The sequence below is a fragment of the Meleagris gallopavo genome, chromosome 2, assembly GCF_000146605.3.
Source record: "Meleagris gallopavo isolate NT-WF06-2002-E0010 breed Aviagen turkey brand Nicholas breeding stock chromosome 2, Turkey_5.1, whole genome shotgun sequence".
Classification (NCBI taxonomy): Eukaryota; Metazoa; Chordata; class Aves; order Galliformes; family Phasianidae; genus Meleagris; species Meleagris gallopavo.
Window position 1 is genome coordinate 55,662,068 of NC_015012.2, and position 22,946 is coordinate 55,685,013.

At 38.9% G+C, this 22,946-nt stretch overlaps 1 long non-coding RNA gene across 1 annotated transcript; it reads left to right on the forward strand.

Moving 5' to 3' along the window:
- Positions 1 to 12,422: 12,422 nt before the first annotated feature.
- LOC104909766 lies at positions 12,423 to 21,943 on the forward strand. The gene is made up of 4 exons (XR_792582.2): positions 12,423 to 12,714; positions 12,995 to 13,103; positions 13,904 to 13,977; positions 19,608 to 21,943. It is a non-coding gene; the product is annotated as an uncharacterized LOC104909766 (long non-coding RNA).
- Positions 21,944 to 22,946: the final 1,003 nt, after the last annotated feature.

Below are 22,946 nucleotides of genomic sequence, written 5' to 3' on the forward strand. Positions count from 1 at the left end.
TTTTGCATTATCTTTTATAACTTCGTATATTTTTATTCTTCATATAAGTGTTTGATTTCTTTTACAAATGTTAACTCTCCCCAAAGCACTAATGACTGACAGAGTTTTTCAGCTTGCAGGTACATTGAGCAGGCTTTTTATTCTACTGAGGTCTTCCAGAAGGTATCCCAGGCTTCTTCCTGACAATTCCAATAACTGAAGAATTTTTTGGATGCTATCTAAAAATTACAACTTGCCATGCTTTTCCTCTGTCACTGCTTAATATTTATCATCCAAAAAACATCAAGCTCACTGATTTAAGAAGAGAGAATTTTGGAGAACCCTTCGCTAAACTCACCACATTGAAAAATGGCCCTTTATCAATCCTAGTTTTTCTTTACTCTGCTGTTTTTGATTTGTAACCGTATTTTGTGTGGTGCCAGGAGAATAGTCTTATGCAAGACTGTTCTGTTTGTTTCTATCTTTCAGTTAAAATTACGTCAGTTCTGGAACAGTATTCATCCGCTGACCTGGAGGGAGATGCAAGTGTCCATCTGATATGCTGAGTTCATTGCCCCACATCTTGGCATCCAGTTGCTGCAATTTATTGATATGTTGAATATTTCCTCTTCTGATTCTTCTACTGATCTTCTGAAAGGGCCTATATTTCTAATGCAGCAATGACAGAGAGTGTGCCATGGTACTCACAAAAGGGAGTCCTGCAATTAGAATTTGGCGAAACAAAACCCAGCAAAGGACCTAAAACACTGCTGCCTTCATTGCATCATTCTAAAGCCAAGAGGAGGGATGATTGGCATTACCTATAAACAACAGGGACAAAGGCAGCCCAAACGAGAATGATAACCTGTGGCATGTTTGGCTCTCCAAAAACAAGTGATGAATGCATTCCAAAGAGGAGTAAAAGAAATTGGGACAGATCTTGGGACCACTTTTAATGTGCATCCACCTATACAGTGAATTTTGTTACTTGAAGAAACTGAGGGATCTCTGTCATTTGGGATCTTATTTTTAAGATTCCTAAATGTGCTTGGAATCTCATAGATACAATGGGTCTCTTCCGGGGACGAGTCAGAAGACCTCCAAATCCTATAATCTGTCTGTCATTCAAAGGCCTGCTCATGATGTTCTTGCAATGCTACAAAGGTGACTTGTTTGGAAACTGCGTATTTTGAAACTCTGTTAATGGTACGACAAGAAACTCTTGCAGTAGCTGTGCTCTTTTCTAACATGGAACCTGGGTTGTTCCATGTACAAAACTCGTTGCTATAAAATAATTTTTTGTGTAACAGGGTACAAAATGCTGACTCTGTAATTCCGTTGATTCTCTATCAATTTCTGATACTTTGAGAGATGGCTTACTGCTCTTGACACTCCAGAAAATTTGGCTAACTTTGTACATTAGTATATTGGCCTTTGAAAATTGGATTACAGTTAGCAGACAGAAGCAGGGTCAGAATTAGTTCAAATCAAATTAATAGTGAGAAGTTCTAACTTGCTAAGCTGTATGCAATCCATTCTTCAAAGGATATTCACCAATTGCTGTAATTGCTGTCTTCAAGGTCTTCCAAAAAAACCTTGGACACGCTAATTAATGCTGTTGTAGATATATGTGAAGGTATGTGACCCGAGAGTTTAATTCCACAATTTAATTCCATAATGATTGTAAATGGTAGGACTGCTGCATATTTAAAAGAACATTAGTGTGAATTTAGCTAGCTGTTGGCAGTTTAATAGTGACTAACAGATATTAAATAAGCATGAAGTTCTAGTGGTGAATGACACTTCTATAGGGGCAAGGGCTGGAAGCTGAAGGCAAGAGAAAATACTGATGCCATCCATGGTGACCTTCCTTTTCCCCAGCATTTTATAGAAAGTTTGTATGACTTTCCCAGCACCAGGGCAAGTTGAGATTGATAGAAGGGTCTTGTTCTTGCAAGTGTGGATGGCACATAATGAACTTGGTGGGATTGGAATTACTTGATTTGCTGAAGTCATTGACACCTCCCTTGCTGACGTCACTGGCACCAGGATTTCCCCAAACATCTGAATTCTTCAGCTGCTCAGAGTTAATCATATCCTCCAGTAGTTGTAGTGTGATGGCAGAGGTGTGCGAATTCTACCCCTACCCTTGCCAGATATTTCTTAAAAAAAATGGATGTCAAAAGAAATCAGTTGTCTAAAGAAAAGAAAAGAAAACAAGTTGATCCTTTCATTGTTACCATTCAAAAGCATCTCTTTGTTTTCGGAACAAAAATGGTGGCAAGTGATTTTTTTTTTCCACCCTGCGGTGGCTATATAAATTTCTGCTACTAAGAAACAAACATCATTGATTTGACCGACTTATTCAAAACAGGTCACAAAGCTGCATCTTGTTGTGTCAGTTCTCATCGTACACTGATGTGACAAGTTTTATGAATAAAATATGAGCAGTTGCTGTCTGAGAGGATGCCACATCTTAGCTACCCCAAACCCTCTGTCCTTGAAGAGGGAAGCTTTGAAAAATTAGGACCATGTTTCAATCCAAGCTGCACAATATGCTTTTCAACAAAGTGTAATATATTGTGTTTAGCTGAATAACTTTCTTCTCCTCTTCTCCCCTTCCCCGATCCCTCCCCTGCTTCACAAAAAAAAAACCACCAAAAACCAAAAAAACAAAATAACAAAAAAAAAAAACAAAAAAACCCACCCCAAAACCCCAAACACAAAACCCGTGGCATCTTAAACTAAAGCACACTTCAGTCAGTCTCCCTGGGTGTGCTCTGTGCCAGCAGCCACAGCGTTTCTTTCATCTTGGCTTCAAAGTGGTGCTGAGAGGGGGAGGGGGCATCTAATGAAAGAAGAGAAAACAAACAAACAAACAAACAAACACAAAATGAGGGAGGAAATGAAAAATAGCAGTCTACCTTTCAAATCTGAGTGTCGCCTGCAGGCACACTCTGCAGTGGATTTACACTCAGCTTCAGCCCCTTGTACATTTTTTTTGTTATTGCCTCTTCCCATGCTGGGAAGATTCTTGTCATCCCTCACATATTTTATCCACAGAAAAGACTGCCCTGCCCTGCGCTTGGTGATTGAGGCTGTGCCCCTGGTGTGCCACACTATCAGTGGTTCCCAAGGCTGCCTAGCCTGGGAAAAGCTGCATGGAAATGGTCCAAAATCAGCATTACATGCATTATTGTTCTTACTCTCTCTGATTAGAGTGCACACAATGAAAACAACAGCAACAGCCACATTTTCTAGCCCTCCTCCCAACACAAGGCTGTTCTTAGACTGTTTTTCTTTCTCGGAGTCTTTACAGAAGTTAACTGCTTCTGTGCTGGTAGATCCCAGGCACCCAGCTGATTCTTGGGAAGCCTCAGAGCATAGCCTGAGTGAGGGCAACATTTTCAAATGCATACAGTTGGCTTGGGAACTAAAATCCTCTATTTTAAAAGTGAATCTATATGTAGGCTGCTTCATGCAGCGCTGGAAATGCACCACTTGAATGCTGTGGTGAAACACACGGCACAACAATTCCTGTAGAATGAAACAGAATAAATATATTTAGGCATTTTTTCCATTGGATGCAGAATGTCTATGCATGCATTGCTGGATGCAACACACACAATGTCTTGGCAGTGAATCACAGCACCTGTGCTGTCCCAGGTCTGAACACCATCAGACAGCTCTTGGTCACTTGGTTTAAAAGCATCAAAATTGATGTAGAACACCAACATCTGAACTACACTCCTGTAGCTCTGCAGTCATTTGGCAGGTAATAGTCTACATTTCCTGAGGCTGCTATTTGGGTATTCCATGCCCTGGGGTAACCACTTTGGGGCGGGTCAAAACTCGGTGTCCTTCTGATCCCAAACACACAACAATGTTTCTGCAGAAGCGCTGGGTGAGGTGCAGAATTTCAAATTTACTCTTTTGTAAAATGCAGGTTTTACAGTTTCTGAAATATATTAGGTGGCACAGTAAATAAAGGAGGAAATATATTTTCTTTCTGCTTAACAGATTGGATCATATCCTGAAACACCAGGTGCCTGTACTTTGGATGCACTCAAATATTTCTTAGAAGATGGACTTTTAAAGCTGTTTCTGAAGAGAACATTAGATAGTCCAAGGTTCTAAATACAATGAAGGCAAATGATAGCGAAGACTGAATACATTTTTCATTCAGCTATGCTACCCTCTCCTTTTCTTAAAAAAAACCAAATATATATATTTTTTCGGCACATCAGTGGGAACACATATGGAAGCAGGCATATACCATATGAATGTTTTGTTTTAGGACCCGCTTCTGACGTTTTTCCTATCTTACAACTTCACTGCAGAAAAGCACTTAATGTGCATTGTGTTCTTCACAGGGAGATGTAGAACTGCACTGGATCCCTCCCCACCTTAAGGACCTGTGAGACTTCCAAGCATCGCTTGCTCCCTGTGACCCAGAATCTGCAGAGGTACCTGGGGGGTTAATGACAGATTTTCTTTAATTGCCGTCTAGCAGACGAAAGACAGATGTTTACTTTTAAACCACTTTCGTATCAGAGTAAAAATCACTTTGACATTTGTATTTCTGTGACTTGAAGCAAAAGAAACAACCCTTTAGTCAGTGTTAAATCTATTCTTCTATTTTTAGGAGAGATTGACCTGAACAAAAGAAAATTAAAATGTAGAGTTACATCGCTCTTTTCTGTTGCTCCTTTCAGAGTCAGAGTTGTTAGATATGCAAGTTTTCTGAACTTCAGCAAGTTCAACTCATATATCGGATTCTCTTCAGAAGATATTTTTCTGATAAAAATGTGAGAATAAAGTCATTTCCTGCACAATGCAAGAAAAGATTTCATTTATTCAAGAACCCTACTGGCATCACACCCCTCAGAAAAATAGGCTTGTCTCTTTTCATGTTAACCAAGTCCTTATGATCCAGAAATAAAGCTGGACAAAATTTTGCTCTTGTCTTAACTGACTGCTATGTTTTTGGGCAGAATTGATCCTTTGGTTGCCTTTGATGTTTTAAATCCACTAACTGTTGGGGGCTGCATAAAGAAAAAAAGTGACTACAGGAGTATAAAAGATCGGTTTAATAATCTTTTCTGAAATTTTCTGTGTTTCAAAAACAAATTTTGTCACTTAGTATGTGAAATTACACCATCTAGTATGGGGTTTGCTTTTCTAAAACATTTCTTCTAACAAAAGCTGTCGTTACTCTTGCTTCTTCCTTCTTCAAATAGTTGTGCCTGCTGCTTGTTTTGTTTAGCACTCTCAGTCTGAGAGATACCATAAGTAATCACAGTATTATTTCTAACAGTCACTGGAAGGAAATTTCAAATTGTTCTTGAGAACTTAAATATCAGATTTATTATAAACAGGGGCACTGGTTCCTGAAGGATAAATAGAGAACCTAGATCATGGTAAGAAGGAAGACTATCCAAATATCACTAAGCTACTCTGTTCAGAGATTTTTTCAGGAGTCTATGGTCTCCCTGATTATGTTGCTTTTCCCTTCTTTCATTGTTTCATTTTTCTATCAGTTTTTTTCTTTATAAAATTCAACATTTAAAGGGAACTGGCAAAACTATCTCTGCACTCTTTGCTATCGTGCCTGGAATGAACCGAAACAGTTGTTTTCAACTGTGCACAGGGCAAAGTTGTGCTGTACCCTGAATGGGGCACACAACTACATGTTTATGTCTGTGTTGCCACATGTCAAAGAGGATGTCCATACTGGGGGATGATATCTATGAATTGAAAAGTTTCTGGCCCCACATTCTATGAAGTGCTGTAATTGCCATCTTAGCCCGCTAGCCTGGCTTTAAAGTCAATTTGAACAATTGTATTTAGCTCATAATTCAGGTAGGTGTTTAAAAGGTTGTCCCTTAGGTCTACATGGCTTTGTGGGAGTGCTGGCACTAGTTGGGGACTGGGAGTTCTGCATCCCTTGTGGCACCTGCTGCCACCCTACTGCTGGAGCTAGAGGGGCCAAGAAGATACTGGCTCCCTGCTGCATGTGCGGCTGTGGGTTTTGGTGACAGCAGAGCAGCGACGATGCTCTGATGTATGCCTGCTTGTCAGCTTCGGCCTGCCATCTCCCTTGCTGCAGAGCAGGCAATTCATCTGATTCCTTCTCTTGGTCCCAAGAACAGTGATGTGATTCGACTTATTCACAATAACTTTTCACTTCCACAACAGCCATGGAGTTCCTCATAGTTGCTTCACTCAAGCACAACAGCACAAGATGAATTCTGAGAGTAAACAGAGTGGAAGGCAGTTTTCTTTCTTTCTTAGTATTTTATTTATGGAGAGAAGGCCACATGAATAATTGAAGATGCCTGTTTGCACCCACTGCAATCTGTGAGTGGTTTGAAACGTAAACATGTCAGCTCACAACTGAAGCTTGAGAAACATATGTGCTGAAGAGCCGCCGGCTGTTTGTCTGCTGTCACACTTACCTTCCCAGCAGTCCCTCTCTCGTCTCATGCATGGACAGCCTGGGAGCAGGGAGGTATATGATGCTGGTGTGAGTTTCCATGGAAAATTTGATGTAGAGGATGGAAACACGCACATGACGTGAGGGGAACTTATGGTGCCTTTTAAATAGTGAAAAACAAATGGCATTTCAGACTGTTCTCTTTTTTTTTTCTTCTTTCTTGTATAACATACAAATTGAGATCAGCTGAGGCTTCAGTAGTGATATACTCCAAGAAACTGAAAAGCTGTGAAGAAATACATGACAGAAACAGCAGGAAAGAGTTCATCAGGAAGAAGGAAAGAGATGGAGAGGCCAGGAGTGCTGGAGTGGGCTGCTGGACAGCTATGCTTAAATAAATATGGTAAGGTGTAAGAGGAGATTGAAGTGCTGTTTAATAAGATTTTATTTCTGTAGAAATAAATAAGAGGTATTACTTTCAAAGTGACCTATGTAAATTTAGTGTTCACAAGTCATGCACTGAAGAATCAGATCCTGCACACAGTTCTTGATCTGGCAAATGTAACCTCCGTAATTAGAATATACTGTAACTAATCAATTCATTAAATATTCATATCAATAAATAGTAAAGAAAGATTCATACTCAAAAACTCTAGAATCGTAGACTGTATGGAAGACAACATTTCATCCCCTTCAACTCTGCTATCAGAGGGAGAGGATGTGCTGTTATTTAAATGCTCTAGATTGAAAATGAATAATGTCAGACAAACCATTTTTCACAGCAATGACTGTCAATTAGAACAACAGATAGGTAATACCAAACTCTAGAAGAGATATTCAGAATGCACATAAGGATGTTTGAGGAGGTCTCTGGGACAGAGAGAAATGTTCATAATCATCAGTATTATAGTCTCTTTGATCAGAATAGAATGAATCAGTTGGATTTTGCAGAAATTTCTGTTGAAGTCTACTGAATTGAACTGAGTCAAAATGTTCAATAACTTCATTCATTTAAAAAAAAAGGAAGTGGTGTGTGAATAAAGAATAAAGTTGATGCAAAAAAAGAGGTCTGGTGTAGACCTACTATCAACTTTATATTGGTGTCGCTGGCTATAGTGGACAAAGCCCTGATTAATTGTCCTTGTCAGTCAGATCATGAGTCAGATCATGAGTCAGATCATGAGTCTTGAAGACAAACTGATACTTCAAGGGTGTGAGGTTATTTGATTAGGGTCTTAACTGGGAGGCGATCCACAATATTTCGAGTTGTTGGGCTGTACAATGGCAGCAAAATTAAGAACTGTCATGCATACAGATTCTATCCCCTGTTTCTCCGTGTGACTCATGGCCTCCTTTTGAAATTTGTGCATAGCTCCTGAAATTATGTGGAAGTGTATGAAGACAATGAGATCATGGCACACTTCAGTTTTCGTCAGTTGTGAGGACTGTCTCATCACATTATTCCAGGGATTCATCTTCTAAGAGCTGTTTTCTATTTTACTAATGGTAAATAATGGCAAAGATCTTTTTCTTTAGCTTTCCTGAATGTATCTAAATTTAGTCTGGGTATGACTACTCCTTTATTTTCTCTTATTTCACATTATTCTTCTATTTTCTGTCTGCTGTCTTCGGCTCAGACAAAGAAAGTCAGTATTATTCTCTGAAAGTTATTTTGTTTGTCTACAATATCATAGCAAACATCAGCTGATCTTAATAGTTGAAAACAGACTGTTATCCTTCCTTTTACAAATAAATGGAACTAAATAACATAGGTCCATGGTCAAATTAAGTATTTTTAGAGCTATTACAGCAGTTAAAGCAGTCCTTGGTTGATGAGAAAGTCTGCCTCCTTTCCTGGTAGTCTCTTGTTTGTTGTCCACTTGCATTCAATCTCTGTAATGCTGGCCATTTTGCTGGTAACAAAGTCATAATTCACTCACTGCTTAAAAAGTTTGAGCACATTTTATGGCTGATAGCTGGATTGCCAGAGTGATCCCAAATTAGCTCCTTTCTGTTCTTGCTTCACCTGTAGGGCCAAGGCAGTGCAGGATGGAACACACACAGCAGGAAGCAGCAAACGATAGCCACTGTGTTTCCTTACACCAATAGGACACTGGTGCTGCTTTGACTTCAGGCAAACCTGTTGGCACCAGATGAGAGTCCAGTGCAACAACATCAAGTACCACAGTGCTTCTTCAGTCAGTGATTTTCTCAGGAGCTGGCTGTTCCTGGTTTTACAACTGCAAAGCAGCTTTACACATGTGTAACAGCGTCATGTCTGTGCAGGCAGTAGAAATTAGGGGCTATCTGGGATTTGCACTTGCATAGGAGCAGCTAGGGAAGTGCACTTGGGTTCTCCCTCCCAGCATAATGAATTAACTTCTGCTGCTGCCAAAAGGGCAGTAGAAGTGTGTTTTAAATTCCCTTCCTGCACGTAATCTCAAGAAAAGGAACACAAGGCGATAGCTGCTGAACAAAGAGCAGACAAGCGCTCCCAGCCACTCAGCCTCCCCTTCCATCACTCACGTTGCCAGTGGCTTTCAAGACCCGCCTAGGTCATATTATGACTCCTTTATTAGTGTTTAAGGTCACTGGGAGACATGCAAGTGCATCCTATATCAGGAAGCGCAGCGTGTCTCCAGAGTGAAATATTTGGCTGTTAGCAGGAGCCGTGGTCGCGACTCGGAAATCCCGGGGAGCGATCTGGGGGCAGACAGCTCCAGGCGCCGCACGGCCTCGCGGCCTGCAATAACAGAGGCCTTCCTGCCATTCTCTGCGGCGCTGCGTGGCTGCCAGGCATCCCTGCAGAGCTGCCGGAGGCCGCGTTCCCTCCTGCAAGGCCGGCTGCCAGCTGTGGCTCAGCAGGCGAGGCTGCAGGCCTCCATGGAGTCAACGGGCCTGAAGCCAACATCAGGAGCACGAGGATGTGGTGAAGAGGCTTGTGGCTTTCCGTGTTCCACATACTTTTGATCTTGCTTTAATGCCACTTGGAATATAAGTATTTTTTTGAGCAATGTCCCCCCAAATAGCTTTTCACAAATTTGGGTGTAAAAAACCAAGTTACAAAGTGGATCATTTTTCTTTATCTACAGAATAAAATTCTAGATATTTATGTTGTAACAATAAGTGCAAGGGTAATATCCCTTTCTTTACGTTGTCCTCATGCAGAAGAGATAGGAGCAGATAACAGTGTGTGTCAACAAAAATCTTAGCATCGAAAGGCTTGCCATGTTTTTAATCTCTAGACTCATAGTAGGATAGAGAATCCTCTCTAAAACACATCCAACTGCACAGTAAAAAAGTAAATATGTTCTCTAACAGTTGAAATAAGGCTGTCAAGGAGTCATCACCTCAGCCTAACATTTTACAGCTACCACAGCTCTGAGCCCTCCAGAATGCTAAACACAAATAAATGGGGTGAGGAAAATAAAGTAGCACTGATGCCTACTGCAGTTACAGAGTAATTTCTGTCAGAGTTCTCCATCTTCAGACTTTCACCGCTTTTTTTTTCACCTCAAAATGGCCCTGACAACCAGTATGTATACGTGCATGAATATTTACATATATTTTTACACAAGTGTGTGTGTGTGCATATACACCAAATCCACCTATTTTACTGTTTGCTTTTTCAGATTCATTGAAAATAAAGATTCAGTTAAAACTGGGGGATATGGCCTAGAAAACATTGAGGTTGATTTGAGTTTGTAAGGTCTCCTTTCAGAGCAATTTTACTTTTTTGAAAACTTGGCAAATAATTTAAGTGTTAATAATGCTTGACTTAAAAGTTTGGGGTTAAAGGAAAAATACTGATAAAATCACGAATGTGTGGCCAATAGTCATCTTCTAAAAATGCCAGGTTTTTGTGAAACATTTTTGTGTGCTATGGTCAGCTTTAGATTATTTCCTTTTTTTTTCCTTAGCACAATGAAAGAAGGGGAAAAGTCACATTTTATAAATGCTCAAAGCTCTGAGTTAAGGCTGTAGCTTTAACTTCCTGGCTCTGAGTAAATTTTCACACAACTGGAAAGATTCTATTAATACATTTAACATAAGTAAAAAGCAGCGCATATACGTACATGAAAAAAGTTCACTGAAGAGTCAGCTTTCCCCAAAGTATTCTATCCTATCTGAAAAAATAAAAATAAAATAAAATAAAATAAAATAAAATAAAATAAAATAAAATAAAATAAAAAAAGAATACAGCATTCATTTGGACTTCCAGCACATCTGCATGTGTGGTAGCAATTAAGTACTAACTTTTATACTCCTCTGCTTTTCTCTTGTTCTCTGGGGGTTTCTGATCAACATCCTCGTTCTGGTTAGCTGACATGGACATGCATAACATGCCCTCCAAACACCATGGGCAGTCAGCTCACAGATGGAGATTTGCTTCTGTGTATTGACTTTAACAGTCAGACCAGATTAGTAGGTCTAACTTCACGTCAGTTGTCTCTGACGTTTCACGTTGCATTTGATTATTGATTGTTGTACTGCAATAATGCCCATCTATAGCTCATATTGCTGTCTTTAGAAGATGATCTACAACTCACACTTTTGTCAGAACCCGGAGGGTCTGCTGGGGATGCTTGGGAAATGTTACTTGCAGCAGATCTCATGTGTAGTTTTCCTGTTTATTCCTCCTCTCTCCCTTTAAGGATGTATCTATCGCCCTGCTGAAAGCAGCATGAATGTATGAGGAGATGGAGGGCATGGGCTGAGAGTTTTCTCCTTTCCCATTTCCAGAGAAGATCATTGTTCTTCAGCATAGACCACACAAGCCTTCACAGGCCTGGAGAAGCTGAGAAGGATTGTATGCAATCTGTTTTTCTCATGCAGATCTGAGATCAACAGCATGACAAACCTAGCCATGTCAGACATACATGGCAGGCCCCAAGCATTAATAAGCGCTTCTTTTAGCTGTCACTGAAAGACAAATCTTTGCTCTGTGGATCTCTTGGAAGATATTTACTGCTTGGGTATAAAGCAAAGCAACTGTTAGACAGATGAAATTAATTAACGGTTTCACTTCGCTAACTAAAATTTCCTGTGTCCTTCCACATAGGCTTTATAGGTTGCACGATGACCAACCTAAGCATTATCACATGACATGCTGTAATTTTATATAAGTAATATAAGGATTGCTGTAATCCTGCATAAACCCAACTTTGGATATTGAGAAATATTATGCAAGTGTCCAACATGAAAAGAATTGTGTTTCTTATTCCACTGCTCTGGCCAAATACCATGTTTCCTTTACAGGAAAACTGGTGTTCATCAAACAAGTTTAAAGCTAAGACCAAGAGAGGGCGGGACATTGCATTCTTGTGAAATGACATTGTAAATAATACGGTACTGCTTTGTCTTTCTTCAGTTAGTAAATCTGGGATATTATAGGCTAAGCAGGGAAAGCACGCCGTATAGTGTTTGCGCACCAGCTTCCTCTTCATGGTAGTTTTTTCTTCAAACACATGGACTAAATAAGTTGATCTGGACTCATCAGGGCTTTGAGTTCCTTTCCGCTTCATCCTCTTAAACTTAGAGTTCTAGATCAAGAAGTATCAAATATTCTTAATTTTGTAGCATACAATCTCCTTCCTCTTGACCTGCCTTAAAAATAAAAATAAAAATAAAATATATATATATATATATAGGAAAAGTGACAGTGGCAGAGATAGAAAAGAAAATCAGTATGGCTTTGTCTTTCTTTCTGTACACAAAAATAGATATCATTAGAAGTCTTAGAGGAAGGACAGAAAAAAAGGAGAGGCAAAGAGATTGAATTTGAGAGACTGTATCACAGAAGTGCTCAGCTATAAGCATTTCTTTATGCAAGCGTGTGAATGTTAGTGTCTTTCTGGTGGTTATAGGTCCTCAGATCGCAAGAAATGAAGAAATATATCTTAGAGATATCATTTTTTTTATCTAGGACTTTTGATTTTTCTTTCACAAATTGAAATAGAGAGGTATTTTGTGTGTGTGTGTGTGTGTGTGTGTGTGTGTTTTTTTAAATAGAATCAGGCCTTTTCCCTTCACTGAAAACAGCATTGTGACGTATGCTTACTGTTCAAGATGTGACGAATGTCTCTCACTCAATCTGTTTGGAGGTGTTCCCTATCACCTCATGGTGCTCTGTGCCTGTCTTGGGGGTTTAGTGAATACAACAGTCTTGTGCAGACGTGACGTTGCTGTGTGCTCCTGTATGCAGGAACTGGGTGGAAGCTGTTTAGCTGAAAAATGCTAATGAATTCTTTTATCAAAGGAAACAAACAGCATACCAGCAAGTGGTTTATTAATTTCTCGTATGTACTTCAACGGTTCTCTGAAAAGTGCAGTGCAATCAGAAATCTTGGAAATAAATAAGACATAACAATAAATAGCAACAATGAAAACAGATTTTTTAGAAGTCCTTTTCTTGTGGGAGCATTTTCTGAAGGGCCCAGCAAGACATGAAAGCTTGCAACCATAAAAAACGTGACTTGGCTGTAACAAGCCCCAAAGTTATGCAAGGCTCTTCTCTCCTTTCCCTGTTTTCCTTCTCACCATTTATTTCTCTATTTTCTCTTTTCCATCATATCACAGGTTCTGGAAAGGAAGGAGGCACTACAGCAATGAGAACAAGCTTCTCTATGCTCAGAAGGAGTCTTTAAAATATTGCTTTCCAGCTGCAACATCAGCACCTCAAAATCTGGTAGGTTATGGAGACTGAGGAAATGAGTGGATTAGCTGGAGATAGGGTAGTTGTAAAGGAGAATCAAAGTGCCCTCCACTCCAGTGCCAGCTGGCAGAGGGTGCATCCTGGTCCTGCTGAGGGAGGGATGTGTGCAAGGCACAGTGCTAGCCCCAGCTCTAACTTTTTTCTTGATAGCTCTGTAATTATTGTTAACATTTTATTTAAGTTTGGATAAGTGTGAAGAGCTTTAAGTCTAGAGTACAGATAAAGCTTTTATATTTTTCTGTACAGAACAGTCATGGCAACATTTACCAGAAGGAAACAGAAAGAAGTATTTGGTACAGATCAATGTGCTTGGAAGCAAGCAGGTCATTTGCCTACAAATATCCCTTTATTTTTTTAAGCACATAATATAGACGTATAAATGAGAACAGGCTGTGGTTTGTATGCCATGAGAAGCACTGGTACTCATCTAAGTACTTGTTACGTTCATGTAAGGAAGTGAAAAAATTTATGCTGAATAATAAGTACCTGATAATGAACTCTTCCCTAAAATACCCTCCTTGTGAATCTCAAAAGCTCAAGCCAGCTTTTCTGCACTGACTCACCCGTAGCTCAGAGCTCAAAACGCTTTTGGAGTCCTTAGCTGAACATGAGTACTGATAGGTAGCTTTTCACTGAATTTTCATTGAATTCTGTCGAGATGCTTCCCAGAGTCAGCTCCAAACCTGTAGTGACGTGGGGGTTATTCCCACATGCAAGGCTCTTCAGTTGTGTTTATTGGGCTTCATGGGGTATCTGTAAATCTATATTTTCAGACTGATATGGTGGATCATTCCCAGACTGCCAGAAGACTTAGAGACCTGTGAGGCCTGAGGACAAGTGATAAAAGGTAAAAAAGGCCCAGAGATGCAAGAACAAGAAATCTCATTTTTTGGATTACCCAGAATATGATATATTGACAGAGTCAGAATTAGAACTGAGCAGTAAGAACAAAAATCTGGAGTGCCTCAACACGCCAAGGCACTAAGTTAGGGAGCACTGCAAGTCATCTGCTGTTGGATAGGAAGATGTTTGTCATGGATCAGAGTGAACTAAGAGATCGGTATAATAGCACCATAGTAAAGAAGCAGTTGTGGCAAAAACTTAGCACATCTGTAAAGTGCCAACGTGGAGAATTGGGGTAGATACAAATGCAGACAACAAAGCCTGTTCCAACAGAGAAATGCCAGCAAGATCCGAGAGTGTTAGAGAACTTGCCACGCAGACAAGGACTAAGTGAAATTTCAGACATTTTGCTTTTATTATCATTATTTATTTTTTCTTTATTAGCATTGAGTTGATGCCTTTATTTGAGGTTCTGAAAGGGAATAGCATTTGTATTGAGTATATGATGTGGTACTGACTGGGATAGGAGAACCTCCCTCTTATGAAAATTGCTTTAATTCTGTGGTCCAGATGGACAAAGCTGCATATATGAAGTTACGTAATTTGCAACTGCTTTCCAGAAATCCTCATACAGTTCAGGATAAAAAAAACTGTAGGACAACACAGAAGTTTAGGAGTGCAAAAATTATTAAGTGTAGAGAGATTTTCCAGACCTGTGAAGGAAAAGGGTGCTGTCTGAGAATAAACAATTTTTAAGCTTGGGGGAATTATTTTGATTCATTTAATCTCATATGATCTTAAACATACTGATTTTTGTTCAATTCCTGATACATAGCATAGGCATTGGAGTTTCATTTTGTAATGAAAATCTAACCTAGGATTCAAAAGTAGAAGGACGCAGCCATTTTTGACAGCTGCTAGTGAACAGAAACACTTTATATATACAAGAATCAATAGATAAAATATTCTGTCATGGTTTCCAAACTTTGGTTTTTTTCAGAATCTGCACTGAATAAAAGTATTTTGCTTGCATTTTCTTCCTGAAGTCCTTCTCACCTTCCTTTGTGGAGACCTTATAGGGAAAGTCTTCAGGGCATTTTTTGGTACCCTCAAGTCACTTTGGCAAATCAGGAAAAGAACAAGGTTGACTCACTTCAATTTTCACACTCATGCTGACACAGAATAACTTTGAGCAAAATCTTCCTAAAGGTTTTCTAATACTTTACTGTTTAGTAAAGTAATAGTGTTTAGTACAGTAATATATATAAAAATATATGTTTCTGAAAACAAAACAAACAAACAAAAAAATAGAAAACTAAAAGGAGAAGTGCAGGACTAGGTATGAATCCTCAAAAAGTAATTTGTTTCCTTTCTCAATGGTAGTTCTTAATGCATTTTATTTATTTCTATAACAGATATTTGCAACTGTTGGTAACTTTGTAAACAACACAGCACAGCTACTTAATTATGGCTATAGTTGAGGTTTAGGCTGCTTTATATTCAGGATAAATCCTTCTGCTTTTCAAGTCACAGGCAGAACAAACAGCTTTTGGTCTGAGTTTTCTGTTTTACTTTGCTTTAGGGGGCTTGTATTCTCTTAAGTGCCTATATGTTGGTTTACACAAAGAGGATAGCTGCAGAGATTTTTAGAAGAACTCTGAAAAAAATAAGTAGAGCAATACATGAATTGCACTACGAACATTTTTTATTCTTCAGAGGAATTATTGATTAAGCTGCTAATCAACCAAGTAATGAAGAGTGTTATGCAAAAACAGCCAAATGCCCATTTCTCTTTTGCTTGTTTCTGCTTGTGTAGCTTTAGCAAAATGTTTCTTTAAAGCACATGAGGTATCCTGGAGGAGAGAATCAGTTCTAGAAAAAATCACATTCTATGGATAGTTCTAACTTATGGATCATAGAAAATATCTGTGACCATTTGTATTTTTCATCTCTATGCAAATTTAAAATTCATTGCAGACATAAAGTACTAAGCATGCTGGGAAGTAAAAACTGCCACTTATCATCCTGCTAGTAATGACAGTGGAAGTAATTAATTCAGTACATCTTCTGAGGTGGACTCAGATTTAGTGCAAAGAAAAGCTGCACCGTGATTTTATCAGAATTTGTTCTCCACCCTGGGGTGGAGGACTACCACTAGCTAAGTACTATTCAAATTTCTGTAGTTCATTTTGTTGTGGAGAGCTTTTAAGTATTAGCTCCTCTGTCACCATATGAGGGAAATTTGCTCTGGAAGAGAGATGAAAGAGAGATGTCTTCTGGCAATGACCTTAAAGTCATTGGCAAAGGTACTCAAGAGTATACAGAGCCCCAGTATTTTTCCCTCTAAGGCAAAATAATTTAAGGAATATGCTATCAGGCTCACAGCAGATCCTACAAACTCCCTTGGGCACGTTTGGGTAGCAGATCAGGAACACTAGTTTCATAAAATTGATTAACAGAGATTTGCAATCAGAAACATAGGGAAAACTTATACTGAAGGTCCTGCAAGAAGTAACCTGTTATTAACCTCTGTTGAAAATTTATTAACATATAAGAAATTTGCAAAGCATCCATTTCTGTGTAAAGCTGATGCATATATTTGAAAAACTGTATGCAGCAAAGAAGGCTCAGAATAATCCTGTTAGAACCTCACTTTTCTGGAACTTTATTTCCTATAAGTTCTGTGCCTGTCTGGACAGGACACTAAAGTTTCCTTTGGAAATAAAATTCAATATTATCTTACTGGCATAGGTTACCAAGAAGATAAGACACAGAAGGAAAAAACAGTAAAAGAAATAGAAATAGTGGTGGAACACAGAATAAGTGAACTGCAAGGATTATTGACAGGCTTAGAAATTGTTCTGGGCAACATGTTGTGGACCACTGCAGAGGTGCAGGGTGCTATAGTTGGTCTGTCATGTGGTATTCATCATGTAATATGTCTATGCATTTGAATGTTTTGCAAATTTAACACTGAACAGATGAGGATCTATAGCAAGGTCTGTGAACATGTATTCCATCACAGAATGGCACAAACTTCTGTGGTGGATGTAATCTCCTGCTTGAAATTGCACGAGGCACTGTAGAAGCAAACAAAAAAATTCATTGCTGAAGAGGTAAAGAATAAACATGTAGGTAGGTGGCTTTACAGAATCTTAGAATCTTAGGGAAAGCCTACAGGCTCCAGATTCTGATATACTTTAAAGCAGCCCAAGAGTTTATCTGAGCTGTCCAGAGCAATAACATAAAGCTCATTATAACAGCTGACTGTTGGCCAAAACTCTACAGTCTAGTAAAAACAAATTTACTGTTAATATGCACTGTCCAACTTTCTCAGCCCACTTTCCCTCTCTTATTTCCAAGGAAGATAGGCAAGTAAGACATTTGCAGAGCTGTCAGTTGTAGCATAGAAATCTTCACTCACTCTCTGTTTCTTAATTCTCATCTCTTTAAGCTAAGAGTTAGTTTCTTCCATATAATTTCACTCACTATGATCTTGCATCACTGCAGTTGGAGGAGATTGGTATTTTGCTAGGAGTGGAATTGCCTCCAGGTAGTATACTGATAACTGGTATTTCCTTCCAGGAGTGAAATTCAGACTTATGACTGTTGCTTGGTTACATGAAACCACTGATGATGGGTGAAGTCAGCCCAGTTTCTAATTTTCTGCTGGACTTCATTCATATTTCAATGAGATTTAAGAACAATAGGTATTACATTGTCTTCTGCCAGAAGTTTGCCAAGTTGTTTGAGAGCTCTACAACTTGTGCCTTGGAAAGAAAACATTTTTCTCAGCTGATAAACACGTCTGATATGCAAAGAGAACCAGTGCTGAATAAACAATTAGGGAGTTTCTTCATCTACATTTAGGTAAGGAGTGTGCTCTCATTATGATTGATATGCAGACTGAACATTTTGCTGTGCTTTTTTTTTTTTTTTTCTTTTTCTAAATCAAAACGAAGTATTGCTGTATCAAGAAATGCCATAAAATTGATCATTATGTGCAACAGGTACCATTCACTTGGCTGCGATCCAGTCTGAAAGTATGTGATGACTTCTGATATTTTTAGTAGTTGACAATTTGTAGGATGCTTTTACACTCTTGAGAAAACTGGAGAAACAAAAATAATAAACAAATAAAGTGAATAAATATAGAAAAATGGAAAATATTCTTATTTTGACAGCTGTGCTGAGCATTTATGCAGTGAGAAATTGGGTGACTAAATTTGACAGAGGACTAAGAGATGTAGTTTCGTAAGTGTCTCCAGAAGAAAGATAGCCACACTGACGCAATGATCTTTACTTATACAAATGCACGCACAATGAGAAATATTTTTTCATGTAATACAAGACAAATTTCCATTACTAAACAGACAACAATATCTAACATTAGAGATAGAAAATACTTTGGAAAGAAGTTGGTAGAAAGTGATAAAACTATTAAGGAAGCTGCCTTTAGATTGTAGAATTACATTAATTATAGCAGGAAACAAAGGAAGATTTTGTTGTTGTCTGTTACATTTTAAGGCTTGTAGCTCCACTGTAGAAGTAGAAAATAAGACAAACGTATCCTGAAATGGCTGATTTAGAGGCCATATAGTCCCTGGAATTTCAGTGCAAAGTGTTCACAGATAGACTATATGGAATTACATCTTTTGTTGAGAAGATGTAACAACATAATCTATTATATATATATATACATATATATGAACAATTCTAAATTTCAAATGAAAGAGGAGAACAAATTACCATGGTCAAAACACCAAGAACGTAGAAAACTAACTCTCCTCATATTGCAGTGAGTGACTACGCAAGATGCTTCAGATTTGGAGTAAAGTTTTCATCTCAGTGACCTAGAAGCTCAAATCCCATGAGCATTTCCTAGGGCCACTCTCAGGCTGGAAGCGATTTCCCTTCTTTTAAGGATGACAAGCTCCCACTATGTCTCCAGCACCCTGCAGAGTCTCCAGCAGGTCTCCATGTTTGTATGTAAGCAATCTTTGTGAGGATTTTCTTCTCTCTAATGATCCTTGTTAGGAAGGGGGGGCTGAAGGGCCTCCAGAATGGGTAAGTTTTGATCTCTCTCTAGGAGTGGTAAAAATGCCACTAAATGGCCATTAAATTGCTAAAACTAGCACAGCAAGATCTTTTTCCACTTAAGAAGATCAGAAATAGTCTCAGCTGTATAAAATGGTTTGAAGGGGATTATACTTGGGGAGTGGCTTTGACTAGACACTGGTGCTATGTGTAGAGTGCTTTTTTATCTGAAATAAGTTTTTGTTGTGGAATAGTGCCACCACCCACACCAAGTGAGGCTTTATAATTGAGTTTTATAATGTTAAGGAACAGCAGTGAATTACCCCAATGTTGGATCACAAATGAACATCAGACATCATACAACAGTTTCCTCTTTGTTTGACGTAAGCAGTATTTTTACACAATCTGGTGGCTTGAATCAGGATTTTCAGCTATTCAAGCTTATGCTGGGCAAATGAATGTTCCTTTAGTAGAGAATGGTACTGCACTGTGATTTCTTATGTCTGTACCTTGTATGATACACATGGATCTCAGAAGACAGTAAGTAGATAGTACGATCACAAATAACCTTTCAGCTTTCGTTTCCTACTTTTACAGCTTTCCCTTCCTAAGGACTGAAGGAACATACGTGTGGGCACGCAAAGGTTGGGAAGAACAATGTTACCAAGCCTGTTCCTAAAGAAAATGCACGTAGCAACACTTGGAGTACTCAAGAGCAATTTATGTAGCCATCTAGATAAAGCTACAGGAGCGAACAGTTATGTTAAGTGCATAATACTGTGTTAGTCCTGCTTATCTCATTTCACTTACTTGACAGACAGTTCTTGTACTAGACCAGTTTGTGCTTGTGTGAAATAAGCAGTGAGAATAATTCACAATCTTTCTTCCTTAATGTTTTTACCACCTGGAGCCAGAAGTGGGCTTTCAGCCCAAGGAACAAGGAAGCTCCTTTCATAACTTCCTAAAAAGATTCCGAGCACTCACTCTATTTGACATCATGCTGTACACAGTACTTCTTTCAACAGATGTAGTGGAGCTTATTGATGAGTACCCGCTCTACTCTTAAAACTAGGCAGTCCTGTCGTGGTCCAAATGTACAAGTTGAAATCAGAACTGTGTTGGGATACTCACAGTTCTCCTTTATTGCCTTTATTGAAGACGAGCTTGATTCACTACATACTTGAGTCCTGTTCTCTGTTAATATTGACAACACATTTTAAATGTTGAAAAAATAAACAGACAAACAAAGCAAACAAACTCACCACCACAACCTCCCACCAACAAAACAAATGTCCACAATACACCATAGCGGTTAAGTATAAGGTATCATCACTGTGTGTCATTAATGGTTTATCAGTGGGGATGGATGAGCAGTAGAGGGACAGGCATGACAGTGTATGTTCTGGAAGACTATCACAACCTGCAGTTCTGAAAACTTGATGTGAGCACACTAAAGATAAAGAGAACAATTGGATGAATGTATTACATCATTATATGTATTCTTTTTATTCCTAGGACTGAGAGATTGCAAATGGCATCTTTCAGAAGTAAACTGATGTGCTTACTTCAAACCGGGCTTGTACCAGAGTAAATATGAGTTGAGAGAACATGAAATGGATTAACTATACAAATTATATACAAAATAGAAAATAATGATAAAGAATCTATAATAGCATCAACAAAAAAAAAATGTTTTCTTCATTTTGCCTGTAGATGAAAGTCTTAGGAATTATGTTTTTTGCATTTTAGGGTTCTCATCCAGAAGATACTCAAAATGTCTTGTTCACAGGTAGTACTGGGGAATTAAATATCATTCTAATTAGACTATATTGCACTAAATCTTGAAAGAAAGATAATCCGCTTGTGATTAAGAAATTTAATCATTCTTTTTATGTAAGTTATGACTAAACTATTAAATTCCCCAAACTACTAAAAATCAAGGATTCTAATGGAACCTGTGTTGCAGTACTAACTACAATTGTTAGTCATTGAGTTAATAATTCTGTAAGACTTAACGGTCCATCATTCTGTTGCTTCTACTTGCTCTAACAGGGTCTCTCACTTCTTGTTGAATAATACCATGATTTGAATCTCCTCAATATAAGGGGAAAAAAATGTCCTCCTGTGTTCACATAACACAAAACATTGCTCAAGAATGAAATCACATGCTCATCCTAAATGTACTGAAAAGCATTGGAAACCTGACTTCATACCAGCAGGATTTATTCCAGAGCTTGTATTATCATCCCATGCTGCTCTAATTTTGTGATGGTTCAGATATTTTAAGTCCTCTTAGAGCCAGAATAGGACTGCTAGAAAAGAATAAAACTGGCATAGAATCTGTAGTATGTGCTCTGATTACTCTGACAGACGTGATTATGTGATGATATTCAGGTTTTTACAGGCGATCTGACAGAGCTCCAGTCTCTGGGAGACACAAGAGGGGAGAATGCAGAAACACTGATGCTGGGCTAAAGAAGAAAACTTCCATGGGCCAAACCAAATGCTGGGCTGGAAGCTCAGTTAAACTGCTTTTAAAAATGCTTTGGGCCAGACTCTGAACACCATTGAATCAATTTGTTCCTAGCAGGGGTAGGAGGAATGAGTAACTCTTACTTCATGACAGTACTTGAGAGTAAAAAGACGAACCACAGAGAAACCTCTGTGATTAGGCCTCATCATTGTGTGAACTAATCCTTCTGAAAGATTCAACATGCCTTGAAATAGTTTGGTAACGGAAATTCTTCTTTTAGCAGAGAAGAGGCAATTCCTTTTGTCCAGAACTCAATAATTTCATTTAGTACTTTCTTGAAATTTCCATCCAATGGGCTACCTACAAGGATCAGACTGTCTCTGCTGGAAGGACATTTGAATGTGTTCTGAGAGAACAGAGAAGACTCTGACAGTAACATACTAACAATTCTTTTTGCATAGAAGGAGAAAAATGAATGAAAACTTTTTTTTTTTTTTTTTAAATCAGGTCTCAAGAGTGTCTTCTGCAGCCCTACACAGTCAGATGAAAGGATCTGTGTGATGTTTACACAGCCTCCTGCAGAGTAATTGCCATAGCAGCTCATATAAAAGCAACAGTAGAAAGGTGTAAAAGTCATTTGCTAGGAAGAAATAGGAAGTGATCAGCAACACTTTAAGCAAATTATTGCCATGAAATCACTCTCTCAGCTTGAGATAAGTACTAGGGGTCTGTGAAAGCTATAACAGGCCTATGGTTTCTTCTCCCAGTACCTTTTTCTGCAAAGATTTATTCATAAAAAGAAGGGATGCAGTGGACATAGACATTGAACTCATGCTGAATATACCTGTCCTCAAGCTATGGTTGGCTCCCTTGCATATATGTGAATTTATGTGTGTGTCCATGTTCAAGGACATTTTAAAAATGTAATTATGGATGATGTCCCTTTGCAGCAAAACATAAGTCTGTATGAGTCAAGCCCCTTAGAAGTGGCCATTTGTAGAAGAGCCATCTGTGAATGTCTGTGGTAGGTAGTGGGGTTTGAGCTGCCCTGAAAATGAAGCACTTGGCACAGGTGAGCGGGGGAAGCAATGTCCTTTTGAGGGAAACCTACAAGACGGGAGGAATTTTGGGTCTGCCTGTGAAGCTAGGCCAGCTCTGTGACCACCCTGGCTTCCTAGGAGGGAGTTGTGCACTCCTGGCACTCTGCCTGCAGAGGAGAAAACTTCGCCCCTGTGAATCCCCACCCTACCCTTGGCGAGAGGCCATGGACTCACTGAGCATTTGGCTGCTTGTTCCAGCTCCTGCTTAATACCTCCAAAACATACTTGAATTCAGGTCCAATCTGTTGTTGGAGGAAAATCAGAAGTGTTTTCTTCAGAAATAGTCCCATTCCATCATATGCCTGGGTGTGCAGGTTTTGTGGTTTATTTAAAAACAAGACAAAACAAAACCTCTTTATTTTA